Genomic DNA, 19,422 nt, shown 5'->3' with positions numbered 1-19,422 from the left:
TATATCTGGCCCACATAGCCAACTTTTTGTGGACCTTTTCCCCTTTAATGTTGCTCCTTTAAGCCACAGTTGAAAACATATCACTACCACCTATTGGTAAGACAGTAGTTGAAAGATTTAGCACAAAGATTTAAGTGCCAGGTCAGTTTACAGGAATTAAGAGAATAGAGGACACAGCCAAGTGTGATGTAGAAGACTGAGCATTAGATTCAGACTCAGGGGATTTAAGTTTAAATCCCATTTTTTGCTGAATGTTGTTAAATGCCTAAATGACCAGAAGCTTTAACCAGGAAGAGCTTTGTCCCAGAGGAATTTAGGGTGTGCTAAGATTACTTTCTTATCAGTGTTTTCTGTCTTTGCCCTGATCCTGGTGTTGTCTGCGTCTACTGACTATCCTCTTCCATTAAATCCTTTCTCCCCTGCCCAATACCACTTCCTTTTATGGTGGTGGACTTGTTTTCATCAAGATAAAATATTTTCAGTCATGACAAGACTGTGCTTCCTTCCACCCAGGCATTGCCCCATGTGAACATCACTCTCTCTCTTCCCCAAGGTGAAAATATTGCTAGTTATTACTCTGTCTATGAACCTGTGCAAAGTCACTTAACCTTGTACCTCATCAAGAGTTTACTCATCTTTCAAATAATATTGTATAATTTTATCATTAAGGTCCCTTCAAGTTTTAAATATACTAATTCTGAACATGTCCTTGTCCCTCTTTTTAGCATTCATATTTTCTATTGAATTTATTTGTGTATATAACATATTCTCTAAGTAGATTACAAGTTCCAAAAGAGCAGGAATTATACTTCATATAAACTTTCAACCTCACTCATACATAGTACTCCAAAAATGAAGAGTGCTAGCTTTTTATGTACTACAAGCTATAAAGCCCATAGTACCACATATCTAAAAATACAAGTTCAATGGGATACCATGATGCCACGATATAGCAGCTAAAGTGTGTATAAAAACATGCACACATATGTATATATATTTATACATATATAGTTAGCTGCCATATTGTAATCAATAGACAAATAGAGAGAGATAATGAATATTTATTATGCATATACATTATGTGAATATAATACATACATATTCAAATAGGTATATGCATAAATATATTTATAAAAGTTTAATTACATTTAACTAATTAAATTTAACTTAGTTATTTTAAGTCACAGTAATTAAGCAACTTTAACTTAATAGAAAATTAAAATTAATTAAATTATTAATTAAACAGAGGTTTGATTTTTAAACATATCATTGGCATAAAATGCTTTTTTGGGAAGGTAAATGGAGCTCTATAGTTGAAAGAGTTTTTCTTGTAATAAAAAATGTTCTGACTGATGGAATTATGTGAAATCTGAGAGGTGAATTTCAAATAACAGGCTCACATTGGAGATTCTATCATATTCCAAAGATTGCTTCTTAAAGAGATCATTTTGAAATTATGTGTGTATATGCACTTGTGTGTGTGCATATGTATTTATATACATACTGAGAGAAATTATTGCTATTCTTCAAAAGGTCATGGCACACATCATATGCTTGTGTCTATTATATATCTTTATATCTATATAGATAGAGATAGGGATAGATAGAGATATAAAGCAAGAGATAGATATTGTATTCCATTTCTAACCTGTGCTTCTTTGCCCCAGGTTAGCCAGCTTTCCCGGGAGTGGTAGTGGGGGAACCATCTTGCTGCTGGACTCAGTGTGAATGTCTACTTGGCTTTATCCCTACTGTTGTTCAGAATTCCAGAAATAAAGTCATCCATGACCTTCAGTAACAAGGACTATATCTATCTATCTATCTATCTATCTATCTATCTATCTATCTATCTATCTATCTATCTATCATCTATCTATCTATCTATCTATCTATAACATTCTATAACAGGTATGTGCCACCCTTCCTAGCTAAGATACTTTCAAGAATCAGTCATAAGAGTCTAGGAAATTCACCATAATTTCAGAAATATTTCCCTATTGAACAACTTTCGAAATAATAGAATCACCAATAGGAGCTCATGTAACTGTGATCTCATATAATCACATCTGTCATGACATATTTTACAATAATTAGAAAAAATCAAGTATATTGCTAATATTATGTTTAAAATCAAACATCTATTTAATTAATAAGTTAATTTTATATTAATATTTTCCAGTTCTCTTAAAAGTAATTATTTTCTAAGATTTCTTCAAAATTTGAAGTATAATCCATCTTAAGACTCTAATTATTCTTTAACTACTCTTAGTTTTAATTAATTACCAAACCTCCAGTTCTATACCCTAATTATACACTAATAAATATTTATGCAATCATCATTTTTTAATGATAAAGGGAAAGAATACTGTTAGAGCCTGAAATGGTCAGTGAATGTTTATTATCTCTGACATTGATTTAATATATGACCAAGAGCCAATTACTCTTTCTGCCATGCCCTTTTGAAAAATTACAATAATGTTTCTTCATTATCTGACATGGACTTCATTAATATTTCTAAAATGCTAATACTTCTGGTTAGTATTATTATATAATATTAATAAATCAAATACAATCATCATTAATTAAAGCTATAAATTCAATTACTAATTAAATAAATTAAGAGAATCAAGAAGACCTGGGTTCCTGTTTTTTCCCTCTGACAAGTATTGGTTGTGTGACCCTGACCAAGTAACTTAACCTCAGCTTTCCAGGCAGTTCTCTAAAACTAAAACAGATGGGAAGAGAATAAGTATTTACATAGTACCTACTTTTCTCCAGGCACTGTGCTAAGCATTTTAAAAAATAGATATTATCTCACAATAAATATGTTGTCCTCACAACAACACTGTAACATAGGTGCTGTTATTATCCCCAATTTTTACAGATGAGGAAACTGAATCTGAGAGGGTTTTGACTTTGCCCAGGACACAAAACTAGTCAATGGCAGAGGTCAGGTTGGAACTCATCTTCCTGATTCTGGATTCAACACTTTATCCACTGTGCCACCAGGTGCCTCTAACAAATGGATTACCAATCTGCATGTATCACTTTATAAAGTGTCTATACCAAGAGATCCTTGAAGGCAAGAACTTGCACATAAAGGCCAAACAAATAAAACAAAAAGATAAAATAAAATAAAAACAAAAGTATACATTTAATATTACTAAATGCAAATTAAAGGCCAGAGTAATGTAGTAACCTCAAAAAAATATTGTTTCCCCCTTTAATGGCAACTCAATATTTCTGCTAATAATAGTATGTCTTCTGGTGACAGTCAGATTGATAGTTTTCTTTTACAAAGTGAGGTCTCTGGCTTTGAAAATGCCAGGAACTTTTTGTGGCTTGTAGTTCATATGACAATGATGGAGTACCTACTTAAGCTGGCAGTATTCATTGGTGAGTAGGTGTGTATATGAATATCCTTGGGGAAAAAATAGCCAAATTAGTTTTAAGTACTTAGCTTCATCTTTGAATTGTCTTTATTATCAATTAATAATTAGCATGTATAACTTTATAATAGAGCTTAATAGGAATGTAGAAGGAAGTAAATGACAATAGGAAAGTGAGGAAGGGGTTTGGAAAATATTCATCCATACAGCTCCCAAATAATTAATCTTCAGAGAAATATATTGATATATTTTGCTAATATTCTATAGGAAGTAGATACTTTTATTATTCTAAATTCACAATAGCATTTTAGTTTTCATATCCTGCCCCCCTTAAAAAAATAAGCAACCAAAAAGCAATAAAAATATAGTTTGTGTTTCACAATTTCCTCTGTTAATTAGCTTTATACAAAATCACTCTTTCATACTGAAGTACTCATGTGTAATTAATCTTAAAGGAACAGGAAAAGTGAACAAGTCTAGCAAGTTTATTCAGAAATGGCATCAATCATAAATGATCTCATTAGCCTCAAGGGCTGCATTTTCCCTGGGTTCTGTAAAAAAGAGGTGGAGGGCATTGACTTCCTTTGATTAAATATTAATTTTATCATATTTTGTATGAGGTTACTAAACAAACACTTTGGTAAACAGAAGCCCTTAAGTACCACTGAATAATATTAAAAATACAAAAGATGTAGTTAGAAAAAGGATATAATAATGGTAACAATAATAATAGCTAATTTTTACAAAGCAATTTACATATATTGTCTCTATTGATCTTTATAACACCCTTTGAGGTTGAGAATTCAAGTGAATCAATGAGGAAAACATAGTTGGAAATTGTCTATGGCAAAATTTTAAGCTAGGTTTTTCTGATTCCAAGTTCAGTATTCTTTAGTGACACAGGTATTATCCTGAGTTCAAGCCCTCATCATTGATGGAGTTATTATAATACTTCTCCCTCCCTCCCCTTCCCCCCCCCCCCGACATCCTTCATATGACTAGGTCAAAGGCTAATGACCCATGGAGTCTTTTACAGATCTAGATATATGATTCTATAAACATCTAATATCCCTGTTCAATAAGTTGAAGTTCCTATATGGTCTATTATTTGTCATTCAAAATCCATCACATTATTTAATTTGTTTTTCCCCCACTTTCCATCCAATCTGACCTCTCGTTTCTTTTGCCTTTTCCTTCAATATCTCCAAGACTTAGGGGACAAAGCCAAGATAGCAAAGAAAAGGCGGAAATTCACCTGAACTCTCTCTCAAACGCCTGAAAATACCTTTACAAAATGACAATAATTCTAGAGCAGCCAAAGCCACAAAAAATGTGGTGAAAAAAATTTCCAGCCTAAGACCAGTTAGAAGGTCACGAGGAAAGGTCTGTTGCACAAAGGCAAGAGTGGAATACAGTCCAGGGCAGACCATGAAAGCACAGACTGGGCCCAGCAAGCTAGGAGCAGGCCTTGGAGGCAACAGAATCTGTGGTACAGCGGTGATTTCTGGACCTCTGAAGCCACAGACACTAAGGGGGTTGGACAACTGGTCAGAAAAAAATTATGGGGGTCCATTTACTGGCACCAGGAGTAGGATTCTGTTGCATTGCCTATACATGGAGGTGAGTGGCAGTTTTCAGTCTCAGTACCAGGGCAAGGAAGAGCACTAGCACACCAGTGCTTGAAGCTCCAGGGGGCAGGGACTATGGTTACAGTAATAGGGTGGAAAAGAATGCTTTAGGTCACTCATAGACAAGTACACAGTAGAGGAGAGTAGTAAACACACCTCTCTGAGATTATACCAAATTGTAAGAACTGAATACTTATAGGTCCCAAGAATTACTTTTGAAAACTGCTGCACAAAAACACTAATTCATTGTTGATGAAGTTGTACACTGATTCAACCATCCTGGTTAACAATTTTTTGTTTTTGTTTTGTTTTGTTTTGGTTTTTTGCGGGTCGATGAGGGTTAAGTTGTTGGGGGGAATTCCGATGGAGAAACCCAAATGGCACTCAGGAATAAGGAATAGCAGTTTATTGACGCGCTGGCCAAAAGCAGAGTCACCTCTGATACTCCAGGCTGCCACCAAGTGTCCAAGTTGCAGTTTTTATATCTCTTAGGCGTGGAAATGCATGCAGGTTTTCACAGGTACATTGTGGTGAGCTACTTGGCAGACAGGAAGGCATATTTCAGTAAACAGAGGCATTTGTCAGGAAGTTGGTATTAAACCACAGACTTCAGGGGAACAAACTGTATGTTCTACTTTCATTTGTGGGGTCTGAGCTTGAGCCTCAGTTTCATCCCCTGTATTTTCCCATATCAAAGTGACTTACCCAGGGTCACACAGATAGTAAGCGTCAAGTGTTTGAGGCTGGATTTGAACTCAGGTCCTCCTGAATCCAGGGCAGGTGCCTTATCCACTGTGCCACCTAGCTGCCCCCTGGATAACAATTTTGAACTGTATTCAAAGGGCCATAAAACCATGTGGTGTCTCACAACTGGCCTGATCTTCCACCAGGCTGCTGAGGCAGAACAAAGGGACCTCATCAGCTGATCTGTGCTGTGGCCAAGAGCCTCTTGCCCACTTGCCCAGACCCCCTCCATGCTACACTGAGCTGAGCTGTGCTGCACTCCCCTTTTGTCCAAGTTAGACCTTTCCTGAAGTCGTGTAAATTATCTCAAGTTGGAAGATTGTGTCTCTCTGTCTTTTTGTAGGTTCTATAGCTCCAGAATCCATTTAGAAGGTTAATTTAATGTTGTTTCTGAGGGAAACTCAGGAGAGCTCAGGCAACTTCTTGGCTTGTCTCTGCCATTTTGGCTTCACTCAATGCTCTCCTAATTTACTTGTGATATAACTATTTCTATCTAAATCATGTACCCATTTTAACCTTATCTGGATATAGCCTGTGAGATGATAGTTCATACTTAGTTTCTGCCAAACTGCTTTCTACTTTCTCTAACAATGTTTGTCAAATAGTTATTTGTTCTCCCAAAATCTTGGATCTTTGCATTTGTCAAACTTTAGGTTACTATGGTCATTTACTGCTGTGTATTGTACACTTAAACTACTCTGGTGATCCAGCACACTATTTCCTATTTGGTAATATATTTGTTTTAATGATTACCTTTTCACATTTCAGTTTGAGATCAGGTACTCCTAAGATACCTTCCTTCACATGTTTTCACTGATTCCCTTGATATTCTTGACCTTTTGTTTTGTTAGATATTTTTTTCTAGTTCTATAAGGTATTTTTTGTTTGTCTTTTGCCAATTCGATTGGTATGTCACTGAATAAATATATCAATTTAGTTAGGACTGTTGTTTTTATTATATTGTGTCAGCCTACACATAAGCAATTAATGTTTATCAAATTATTTAGATCAGACTTTATTTATATGAAAATAATATTTTGTAACTGTGTTCATATAGTTCCTGGGTTTATCTTAGCAGGTAACCCCCCAAATATCTTATATTATCTGAAATTATTTGAAATGGAATTTTTCTTTGTATCTCTTGTTTCTGGACTTTATTGGTGATATTTGTGTATGTATGGGGCAGGAGGCAGGGAAATGTTAGTCATTTCAAACAATATGTTAGTTGATTTTCTAATATATCATCATATCATCTATTCTAATTCCCATAATTTCATGCTTTTACAGTGAGATATTTCACATTTTCTCCTATTTTTGATCCTTTTGATTTTGTTTTATTGTTTTTTGATGTCTCACAGAATCATTAGCTTCTACTTGCCTAGATGTAATTGTAAAAAATTATTTTCTTCACTGTGTTTGCACTTTTTTGTTCATTTGGCCTGTTCTTCTTTTCATGTGTTCTTCTCTTTGATGAATTTTTGTATCTCTTTTACCATTTGGTTAATTATCTTTTTTAAAATATTTTTTTCAGTATTTTTTTGTCTTTTCTTTACCAAGCTATAGACCCTCTTTTCATAGTTTTCTTGCATCATTCACATTTATTTTCCTATTTTTCCTGTCCACCTATTGTTTGATTTTTAAAATCCTTTTTGAGTACTTACAGGAATTCTTTTAGGAAATGTGACCAATTTACACTTTACTTTGAGGCTTTGCATATAACTGTTTTGACTTCATTGTCTTTTTCCCATCATATATCTTAATCTTCCCTGTCACTATAGTAGTAAGGTAAGTGACACAGTGGATAGAGTTCTGAGTATAGAGTCATGAAGATTCATCCTACTGAGTTCAAATCCAACCTGAGACACTTAGTACCTGTGTGACCCTGGACAATTCACTTCATAGTTTTTGCCTCAGTTTCCTCATCTGTAAAATAAGGTGAAGACAGAAATGGCAAACCACTCTAGAATCTCTGCCCAGAAAAACCCAGATTTGGACATGGAGATTTGGACTTGAATGAAAATGACTAAACAACATCTTTGTTTTTGTTTGCTCATTACAACCTAATTCTTGGCTTCTACTTTACATTAAAATTGGGCTTTGCTTCTGGGGTGAAGTGAGCACTGTACCAAGCTTCAAACCTTTTGTGCTGTTGTCTCCAGAGATAGCTTTGGGTGAGTGTAGATTTTCAGTGCTTCCAAGTTGTTAGGAGTGGTATGGTCACTACTTTGCTGGCCTGTGCACTGGTCTTTAGCCAAGAAGGGACCTTGTTCCTCTCTGGTCACCACTGCTAGCAGTATTTGTGGTCCAGGGACTCTAACCAGTTCCTTTGATTTCCTGTAGTAACAATTGTTAGTGCTCTGCTCTGTCTTAGAATTGATATCATGGTGTTTATTTTCCCATGAATGATAAAGTCTCTTGTTCCACTGTGACTGCAAGTGTTTTCACTACTTTTGGCCCTGACACTACAACATTATTTTAAGTAAAGGCAATGCAACAGGGTCTTAAACCCAGAGTCAGGAAAGGGACCTCTAAAATCTTTGAACCAGTCGTCAAACCCTGAATTTCTCCTACCAGCACCACCACCACCACAATCAGTGGACTGAGAGCACATGAAACTACTGACAATGCAGCCACTTCCATGACCTACTGCTTGTGCTGAGACACAACCTGTGCTGCTCTGTCTGTGATGTGCTACAGGATTGACCAGCACCATAGTGAAAAGAATTTCATTTGGGGGGGGGGCAGCTAGGTGGCACAGTGGATAAAGCACTAGTCCTGGATTCAAGAGAACCTGAGTTCAAATCTGGCAGCAGACACTTAACACTTAGTACTCATTGCCCTGGAAAAAGAAAGAAAACAAGGAAGGAAGGAAGGAAGGAAGGAAGGAAGGAAGGAAGGAAGGAAGGAAGGAAGGAAGGAAGGAAGGAAGGAAGGAAGGAAGGAAGGAAGGAAGGAAGGAAGGAAGGAAGAAATTCCTTTTCAACTTCTTAAATTATTTTGAGATAGAAAATTATTTCACTCAAACCTGTTATTTATATCCCTCTAGAATTTAATTTTAGGTGTTATTTTATATTTTTATTTCTTTTTTCTTTTATATTTAGAATTTTATTTTCCCAAGTAACATGTAAAATACAAATTTTGACATTAGTACTTTAAAACTTTGTGTTCCAAATTCTATTTCTCCTTCACTCCCCACTCCCCTAAGAACTCAAGCAATTAAACATAAGCTAGACATGAACAGTCAAGTAAAATATTTCCACATTAGGCAGATTGGAAAGAAAACAGACAAAAGCAAAAATTCAGAAAAAGGAACTAACAAAAATATGCTTCATTCTTTATTCAGATACCATCACTTCTCTGTAGATGGATTGCTATTTTTTTTTTTTTTTTGGTGAGGCAATTGGGGTTAAGTGACTCGCCCAGGGTCACTCAGCTAGTAAGTGTTAAGTGTCTGAGGCCAGATTTCAACTCAAGTACTCCTGAATCCAGGGACGGTGCTCTATCTACTACACCACCTAGCTGCCCTGATGGATTGTTATTTCATAAGACCTTCAGAGTTGTCTTAGATCATTGCATTGCTGAAATTAACCAAGTCAATCACAGCAGATCGTATCAAAATATTGCTATTATTTTGTGTACAGTACATTTAACTTTGAATCAACTTATGCAGATCCTTCAAGGTCTTTCTGATAGCATCCTGCATAATTTTTTTTAGTAAACGACATTTATATCATATTTTAAAGAGAGATTTCCTTACAATAAATCCATGAGGTTGGTTATTACAACAACAGTAATAACACTGATAAAATACCTTATACCTGACAAAAAAATTTCTTCACAGTAGCCCAGCAAAGTATGTACCATATGTTTTGTCATCATCAATAAATCAATCATCAGTCATCATCCAACAATCCTCATCATCATCCTCAATCATTCCTCCTCATCATCCATCAATCCTCATCTTCATCATTCAGTTTTCATCATTAATTGATCCTCATCTTCCTCCAATCATCATCAACTCATCAATCATCAACATCATTATCATGATCATCTTCTTACATTATTCTTGCCTCTGCCACAAAAATGATTAACCAAAAATAAATGCTATACAGATATTATCCATTAATAATAAATTCCCAACTGTGCCCTCTTTCTAAATTTATTCCTATCATCAGCCCTAATACTGAGAATGTTCTTATGAGTTATATGTATCATCTCCTCACGTAGGAATGTAAACAGTTTAACCTTTTAATATCCCTTATGATTTTTTTTCCTGTTTACCTTTTTATGTTTCTCTAGGGTCTTGTATTTGAAAGTCAAATGTTCTATTCATTTCAGGTCTTTTCATCAGAAATGCTTGAAAATCCTCTCTTTCATTGAAATCCAATTTTTTCCCCTGAAGGACTATAATCAATTTTGATGGATATGTGATTCTTGGTTGTAATCATATTCTTAGCCCTACAATCCTTTAATATAGAAGCTCCCAGATCTTGTGTTATCCTGACTGTGGCTCCACAATACTTAAATTTTTTCTTTCTGGCTGCTTGCAATATTTTCTCCTTGACCTTTGAGCTATGGAATTTGGATATGATATTCCTGGGAGTATTCATTTTGGGATCTCTTTCAGTTCAGTGAGGAACTGAGAGCCTGTGCCCCTCCCCCTCCCGGACGCACCACTCAAGATTATTTCCTGGTTCTCAGCAGCTGGGTTAGAACAATCGAATTCCACCTCAGCTCCAGCAGTGACACCTGTAGTCTCCCCCACCCTGGCCAACTGCTTAGTTCCAGAAGATGCTGTTGCTTCAGTCAGTTCAGATGATCTGGGGGTAAATTTCTCTGGCACAGCCTGCCTGGGGCTGAATATGTGTTGGTGCAACTTGGGTCTGGGCAACCAGCCTGGGGCTGGATCTATGTCTGTGTGACCTCATGGTTCAACTCCACTCCCACTCTGGTACAGCAGGCCCCTCCTGTCAAACTTCTAAGTTTTCTTTGCCTGGGAAATGGTCTCAACCCATCCTTTTGTGGTTTCTTCAGCTCTAGGAATTGTCTTTTGGCATTATTTGGAGTTTTTTTGAGTGGCTATGTCAGGAGCTCAGAGTGCTTACTGCCTTCCTCCATCATCTTCAGAATTTACTTCAGTGTTATTTTAGAGTTGATTGGAGGGAAATTTAGGAGAACTATGCTGATTGCTTCTCTATTCTTCTATCTTCACTCTGCCTCCCAGGAGGCTCTTTAATGTTACAAGAATTGGCTCAACCTACATTGCTGAAAAAATGAATTTTGATAATTTCATTTACTGGTCAAATGCTTGGCAGTGAGTGTGTGGAGCAACTATGAGAAGTATTTAGTAGTCTATTGGGAATGTCTGGTGTATTCCTTAGTGTCTATAATATAGTACATATTTAGTAAATACTTATTTAATTAAACTGAATCATGTTGATTTAGAGATTGTTTAGCTTTTGACTACTCTTTAGCTATGCTCTATAACTATGAAAAATTCTTCATAGGAGAATTTTAGTTGACCTAATAATTTAAAAAGGAATAAGTTTTGTCCACTATGATACAGCATAAAACTGATATTTATAAAGTTATACAGGATCCTCTCTCACTCAGGTAAGCAGTTGCAGAAAAAAAAATAAAACAAAACAACAATCAAAATATAATGATTTCTTCCATAGCTAACAAAGACAATGAACCTGGGTATTTCCATGGCATTTTGGAGTGAATAATAACCAACTCTCAAGAACACCTGATGATTGGAAACAAGATGCATAATATCATGTTGCTTTTAGTAGTTAAGTGAATTATTATTTTTAGACTCTGCAAACAAGTGAACAGCCAAGGTTCTGTCTTTTGTGGACCTGTCACTGGTGTGAAGAGGTCACTTACAGAAAGCTGAGAAAATAAGACATATATGGTCTTAAATTGCTGGCATGCAATTAGTCTCTGTATTGAAAAGTCAGGGGCTGAAGAAAAAGAACTTTGAACAGGATATTTATTTTCCTTAGGAAAGGAAAGAGGTAGTTAAAATACAATGTCTTTTAAACTGAGTGTGCTGTTTCATGTACAGAACACTGTAGAGAACTGATATATCAGTTAACAAAGGAATCTGGCATCCTATACAAGGATCTCTTTTACACATATATTTGATCAACAAATTGGGGGGGCAGGGCAATGAGGGTTAAGTGTGCCCAGGGTCACACAGCTATTAAGTGTCAAGTGTCTGAGGCTGGATTTGAACTCAGGTCCTTCTGAATCCAAGGCCAGTGCTTTATTCGCTGTACCACCTAGCTGCCCCATGATCAACAAATTCTTGAAATAATTCCTTCAATCAAGGTTTTCGCAAGGATATGAGGAGATAACTTCAAAAGTATATATACCTATACACACATATACATACATACACACACATATATATAAATTTTTGTGTGTATGTATATGTGTGTATATGTGTATACATATATGTATATCTTTATATGTATGCATATGTGTATATATGTATAAATATGTTATTGATTCAATAGTTCTACTCATTATTTGTGATATAAAAATAATTGACAAGTATGAGAAAAGGTATATTTAAATTACAAAGACAATTGTTCTAGAATGCTACTAAATATTTATGTTTTCCATGTTTGTGAGACTAGCACAGGTGACAATTAACATGACTACTACAACTCTAAGCTGATTAATCATCAGACCAAATACTTCTTTCAGCTTCCCTGCATCTGAATAACTAAAATAACCCAGTCATTTATCCAGAGCAACTTAAGTTAGCCAACTGTTGAGGTGGTAATGTTATTTAATGGAAAGTGCTTTAGATTGGTCCATAGAATATTAGGGTTCTAATTCTGGCTCTGGAATTCACTGTCTGGGTAATTTGCATTCTGTACATTAGTTATCATTCCCATAGGCCTTTGCTTCCTCATCTCTGTTAAACTCTTAATTTTGAGCTTTGGCTTCATTATCTCCCAGGTCCTGTTCCTGAAATTATATGATTTGTAATCCAAGTCAAAAGGCAAGTCAACCAAAGGATGTATCCCCTTAGAAAAAGAATGATTTAATCTTTATGTTTTAAAAGAAATATATTTAAAAACATTTGTACTACCACCAAAAGATGATGTGACATGATCCACTCTTTCCAAGAAAGTAATCAATGCTTCCAAAGTAAAAAACAAAGCAAACAAAATTAGAAAACAAATAATAAATACATGCATACAAACTAAAACAAAAATACTGCCACCCTCAAAAAATTTCACCTCAAAATCATAATGAATACTGACAAATATACTTTGGTTCAAGATAGAAACTCTTGATAGAGTGATGCCTATGTTGCTTGGTTTTGTTTCCACATTTGTGGAAAATATTTTTATTATTTTATTATCCTTATTATTGTATATTGAAGTATATTATATATTATTTTACTATTTCATTATAGTATATATATGTATATATATATGATTCCTTTCTCTTATCTTTATTTTAATTTTCTTGTGCCATTTAACAACCTCACCCTCTGTCCCTGCTGTCCAATAAAGGAAAATCAATCAACATGTATTTATTGTTTACTATGCCAAGAACTGAAGAAACAAATAAATACATGGATGAATGAATGAATGAATGAATGAATGAATGAATGAATGAATGAATGAATGAATGAATGAATGAACAAACGAACAAAATCCCTGCCTACAAGGAGCTCATGTCCTAATGAAGAGACAATATATAAATATAAATGCAATGTGTGTGTGGTGGCATGGGGGGTTAGCATTTAGGGAAGACTAGGAAAAGCCTCCTGCAGAAGGCATAATTTGAGCTGACACTTGAAGAAAGCCAGGAAAATTAATGATGGATTTGAAGAAGACAAAAATCCCAGGCATGATACAGAACATGTGAAGATAAGGAACAAAGGGGTGAAATGTCCTGTTTGAGAAACAAGTAAGTCAGTGATCAAGGCCAGTAAGTTGATCAATGTAAATTGTAATAAGCTTGGAAAGGTAGGAAGGGACTAAGCTATGAAAAGCATTCAAGGCCAAAGAGAGGATTTATATTTGATATTGGGGGTAATAAGATGCCATTCAAATTTATTGAGAGGGCTTCTAAGGGGGAAGGCTGACAGATCTATGCCTTAGGTAAAACACTTTGGAAACTAAGTGGAGCTTGGGGAAGGGACTGAGTTGGAAAAACCTTGGCACCTATTCTATTTGTATTAATGTAGCACTTTTAGAAAAATAACCCAAATTCAATCTTATTTATTTTATCTTAACAATGCGATGAAGTAGATAAGGCAGCTAGAATTATCGTGGTTTACATATGAAGGAAATTGAGTCAAGGAGAAATGTAATTATTTCCCTAAAATCATATAGAAAAATTAGTAACTGAGATAAGACTCGGCCTTAGGTGTAATACTCTTTGCACTCAACTAAGTTGTCTGCCACTAGTCAAATTATCTTTTTCATTTTCCAGAATCATTTCAAAACCTTTCTCTCTCCTTGAAATTAGGATATATCACATATACACATATGTACACATGCATATGCATATATTTATATGTATTAAGCATATATACATGTTTATATACATATAACAATATAAATGTACACATTGTACACATATATGCATTTACACTAGTATGTACATGGCTGAAAAATTGAGTATATGTTTAACAAGAAATTGGTTTAACAAGTAACATATTTTTTTTCAAATTGTTTCATCTATAAAGCATTTGAAATAAAACTCAATTTGAGGTCATTTTGATTCAAACTATTTCCATTCAATTTGCCCTATGGGGCAATAAAATGAACTAATCTATTCAGTAGCTAAAATCTCTTTGGAATGAAAGATTTTTTTTTCTTTTTCATTAAAACAATGACCTGAGTAGAAATTGACATTGAGCTGTATTTCCTTTTGAACACAATTAACTGAAATTTAGACCAGATTGAAAACATATAAATCTGTTCTATGAAAGTTTCCCCCACCCCTAGGAAACTTTCAAATGCTCAGTAGGCAGATGGTGGGTGTTTTATCATTAACAGCATTTTCTTTGATATTTCTTCCACTTTGGAGATAATTAAAGAAGAGTATTTCAGCAGAGTAGTCATTAATCTTCTTTGAAAAAGAAAATAAATACAATATGCCTTAGGAAAAAAAATACTTGACAAGGAGAGCTAGCCATGTGTGAGAAAAAGGTTATCAATTGGATCTCTTGCTCTAATGATGCTTGGTTTAATATAGAAAGTGTTGGATTTAAGTTCAAGGCCTTTCTCTGCCATTCATAAGCGATATAATCTTGTGCTGGTCACTAACCTTCCCTGAGCCTCATTTTTATCAATTATGATTTAAAAAATACTACTATCTACCTGCTTAACTCATAGAAATATATTAGATAATTAGGGTTAATTAAAAAGAAAGCCTGTATAAGAATGTCACAAACTATAAAATGTTTAGATATGCTTCTACAATTCAGTGGGCACCTCAGGGTGTGTACTTCTAATGGTGTAAATAGGAACCCATTCATATTTTTCATACTGGGAAATGTGATCTCTTATAAATCCTTCACAAGGGGCTCACCCAACATAGTTGGAGACCTTCATCTAAGCATTTTAATACAGCAAGAGTAACAATATGCCACTAAAATATGTATTTATTCTTGCTCTTGCTGGGCAACTTTTTTGATCATATATCTTGGATAATATCTTTTATGCTATTTCTTGTGTGCAAGTCATCTTTGGTAATATTCTATCATATTTTTATATCTGACATGTCTTTCTACTGACATTTTATTTCACTGATTTTTTTATACAGAAATTATGATGTTCTATTATTTAGTGTCACATAATATCCTAAAATATTTATACATTTTTTAAAAATTGGGTTTTGGTTTCTATTGCAGCTTGGCATCAAAGAAAGTTCTATAAACGTTGGGATAAGAATAGAAACTGTTGATTGGGTAATATATGCATCAAATATCTCTGATAAAGGTCTCTATAATACAAGATATATTAATGACTAACACATATGTATATACATATAGGTATATAGAGATACGAAAAACATTCATCAATATGTAAAGGTTAGAGTACATTAATAAATTATTCTCAGGTGAACATTAGATTTTATAAGTAATAAACATTTTCATTTATAGTTTTGGGTTCCATTTTTTATCCCTCCTTCCTTCCCTCCACTTCCCCTCCCTGAGGCAGTAAGCAAACAGATATGGGCTATAGATGTATGATTATGTAAAGCATTACCATATTAGTCATTTTGTACAAGAAAACTTGAACAAAAGAACAAAATGAAAGAAAGTGAAAAATAGCATGCTTCAGTCTGTGTTCTATCAGTATAAGTTCTTTCTTTGGAGGTGGATAGTGTTCTTCATCCATAGTTCTTTGGGATTATCTTAGATCATTGTATTGTTGAGAATAGTTGTCATTCACAGTTCATCAAACAATATTGCTGTCTTTGAACACAATGTTCTCTTAGTTCTGCTCACTTCCCTATATATCAGTAGTTCATACGAGTCTTTCCAAGCATTTCTGAAATCATCCTGCTTGTCATTTCTTATAGCACAATAATATTCTATCACCATCATATACCACAGCTTGTTTAGCCATTCCCCAATTGACGGGCATTCCTTTGATTTCAAATTCTTAGACATTAGGTGAACATTATTAGGAACCATATGAAAGGCTGCTCCAAATCACCAAGAAAACTGCAAATTCAAACTATTTTGAACTTGCATCTCACAAATATTAAATTGGCAAAGAAAAAAATGAATAGTCAATTCTGAAGGGATTGTCCAAAGGTAGACAACTAATATGCTCTTGGTCCTTCTGTGAATTTATTCAGCCTTTCTGGAAAACAATGGAATTGGTTTTAAAAGTAACTTAAAATGTCCATTCATTCTGATTAATTATCCCAGTACTAGGCACAAATGCCAAGAATTTCAAAGATGGAAATAAGGTCCCATGTATATCAAAATATTTATATTAGTATTTTTTAGGATATCAAAATAGCAAGAATATAACAAAATATTATTGTGTTATAAGAAACAGTGATTATTAAGAATTCAGAGAAATATAGAAAGATACAAAGTAAGCAGAATAGGAGAAACAATAAAAATAATGCAGACAGAATAAAAAAACACAATTTAATGCTGTGTAAATTGTCCAAGTTGGATCCTTGAGAACAGTGGACATGTGCCTTGTTTTGTTCTTTGCAGAATTGGGAACAGAATGTACCATCAGATACAGTTAGTATTTTGGTTGACTTTAATAAAGTGCTTTTGTTTTTCTTCTAGAAATACTTTTTTATAAAAGATGGCTCACTGAATGAATGAGGGGAGAGATGTATTTAGAAATTAAGGTTCTATGAAAACAAAAGTTTAATAAAAAGTAATGTCCCACATTCAGTATTGAAGAGTACATGGAGGCCATTTACTCCCACCTAATAATTTGAAAGTTGGGGAAACTGAGGCACAAAGTTAAATTGTCTAAGATAACATAGAAGTGGCAGATATAACATAAACTTTGTATATAAAGTACAATCTCATCTACAAATAGAAACACCTGGACACTTCACACCCTATAAAGAGACTTTTTCCAATTGGATTCTGCACTGGATATCCTCTATGACAGTGGTGAGGCCCTTTTATGAGTGTCCAAATCCTTGATTTATGGCATATTTGATAATAATAAGTTTTAAATAAAGAGATCTCTATTACCAAATTATCAAGGAATCCATTTGAACATATATGTGGGAGAAATATTTTTGGTGGAAATTTGATGAGATAGAATTGTATACTTTGCTAAATTAATTTTTAAATTTTTAAAAATGTTTAAAATTAGGGGGCAGCTAGGTGGCACAGTGGATAGAGCACCGGCCCTGGATTCGGGAGTACTTGAGTTCAAATCTGGCCTCAGACACTTGACACTTACTAGCTGTGTGACCCTGGGCAAGTCACTTAACCCTCATTGCCCCACCAAAAAAAAATGTTTAAAATTTAAATTTAAAAAATTTATTTTTAACGTTTGAGATTGGGTCTGTAACTTACCATGGTTGGAAGTACAAGAGCTTTCCATAGGATAGATACAGAAAAAGCACAGAATCTTTGACCTTTTTTCCCTCTTTAATCCAAGTCATTTCCTTTTCCTTAGGCAGCCTTTGCTTTCCCCTAACCCTGGCCAGTTCAAAAGGTCAGTGCCAAACTCAGTGCAGATACCCAATTTGGTTTAGCCCCACTGCAGTATCTACCATACTCCCATGCTCAATAAATTCTAATGACTCCCTATTACCTCCAGTATGAAATACAAATCCTCTGTTTAGCATTGGCCCCACTCTACTTCCCAACTGTTTGTCATCTTATACCTTCCATAGACCCTCATACCATGATTCAGTGACATCTGACTCCTTATTCTTCCTTATATAATGCACTTCAACTCTCAGTTTATCATTTTCTCTGGCTGTCCCTCATGTCTATAATTCTTTTTCTCCCCATCAGTGCTTCCTGGCTTCCCTCACTTCCTTCAAGTCTCTGCTAAAAATGCATCTCTTATGTGATGTTTGAAATCTAATGTGGATCCTAATCTGCCCCCTCTCCAAGTTCTTTTGGGGAAATTGGCTAAGAGTTTAGGCTTTTAAGGATTTATTAAAGTGTATTAGATGTTGGTGAAGAGAGAGAATGGAAAACCCTAGTGTAGATCTATTCGATATAGCCAGAGAGAAACCCTTGCTTTTTCTAGCAGTCCACGTGAAGTCCTCCACCAAGCCAAAGTTCTGGATGAAAAGGGAGACCCTCCTTTTCTCTGTCTGCCACCACCAAACCAGTTCCAGACAAAAAGAGGAAGATCCAGCAAGCCAGCCTCCACTTCCTACTTCTTCTCTCACTCCCCAAAAGGGGAGGTCCTTCAAGCTGATTGGTTGAGGGTGGTCTTCTGTTGTCGGAGTAGTCCACAACCTCTGAGAACAACACACCACTCAGGGACAGCCAGGTGTGGTCCCAAATCAATCATTAAGTAGGTTTTCAATCAGTTTCTCAACCTACCCAATTCAATCAATTCCAAATCTTCAGGTGGGGTGCCTGGGCATCTGCCAAATCCCATTATCTTATCACACTTATAAGAAGCCTTTTTTGTCCCCTCTTAGTTCTAGTAGCATCTCTCTTGTTGTTATTTCTAATTTATCCTGTATACTGTATGTAATATGCTTATGCAAAATTGTTGTCTCCCACAATAGACTGTGCACCCCTCTTGGTCAGGGATTGTGTTTTGACTTTCTTTGTATCCCCACACTCTGTATCTGGCACATATTAAGCATACAAAAATACTTATGGACTAAATACAGCTCAGAACTCACTAGGTCAAGCAATACACCAGTTTAAACCTCCCCTAGTAGCAGAGATTATAGATATGAAACATCACACCTGGCCAAATTCCTTCCAAAACATACTTAACAATTTTAAACTCACTGAAATCTTGCATTCACTTTTTTTTTTAGATAAACTGCATGATTGTGAAGATGTTTTCTACTGCAGGAGAGTATTTGTACAAGCCCATATATTCTGTTTTTTTATATTACGATCAGAAGTCCCTTGAATACAAATGTAGTTTATCTTTATAAAGATTTTCATTTATATGAAAAAGTAGACATATGGGTTGGTAGTT

The 19,422-nt window shown here is 34.9% G+C and overlaps 1 pseudogene; it reads right to left on the bottom strand.

Moving 5' to 3' along the window:
• Positions 1–8,474, bottom strand: part of LOC122754637 — a 56,703-nt pseudogene extending 48,229 nt beyond the window's left edge.
• Between the last annotated feature and the right edge of the window lie 10,948 nt (positions 8,475–19,422).

The sequence above is a fragment of the Dromiciops gliroides genome, chromosome 4 (assembly GCF_019393635.1).
Source record: "Dromiciops gliroides isolate mDroGli1 chromosome 4, mDroGli1.pri, whole genome shotgun sequence".
NCBI classification, from domain to species: domain Eukaryota; kingdom Metazoa; phylum Chordata; class Mammalia; order Microbiotheria; family Microbiotheriidae; genus Dromiciops; species Dromiciops gliroides.
This window is presented reverse-complemented; position numbering and strand designations above follow the sequence as displayed.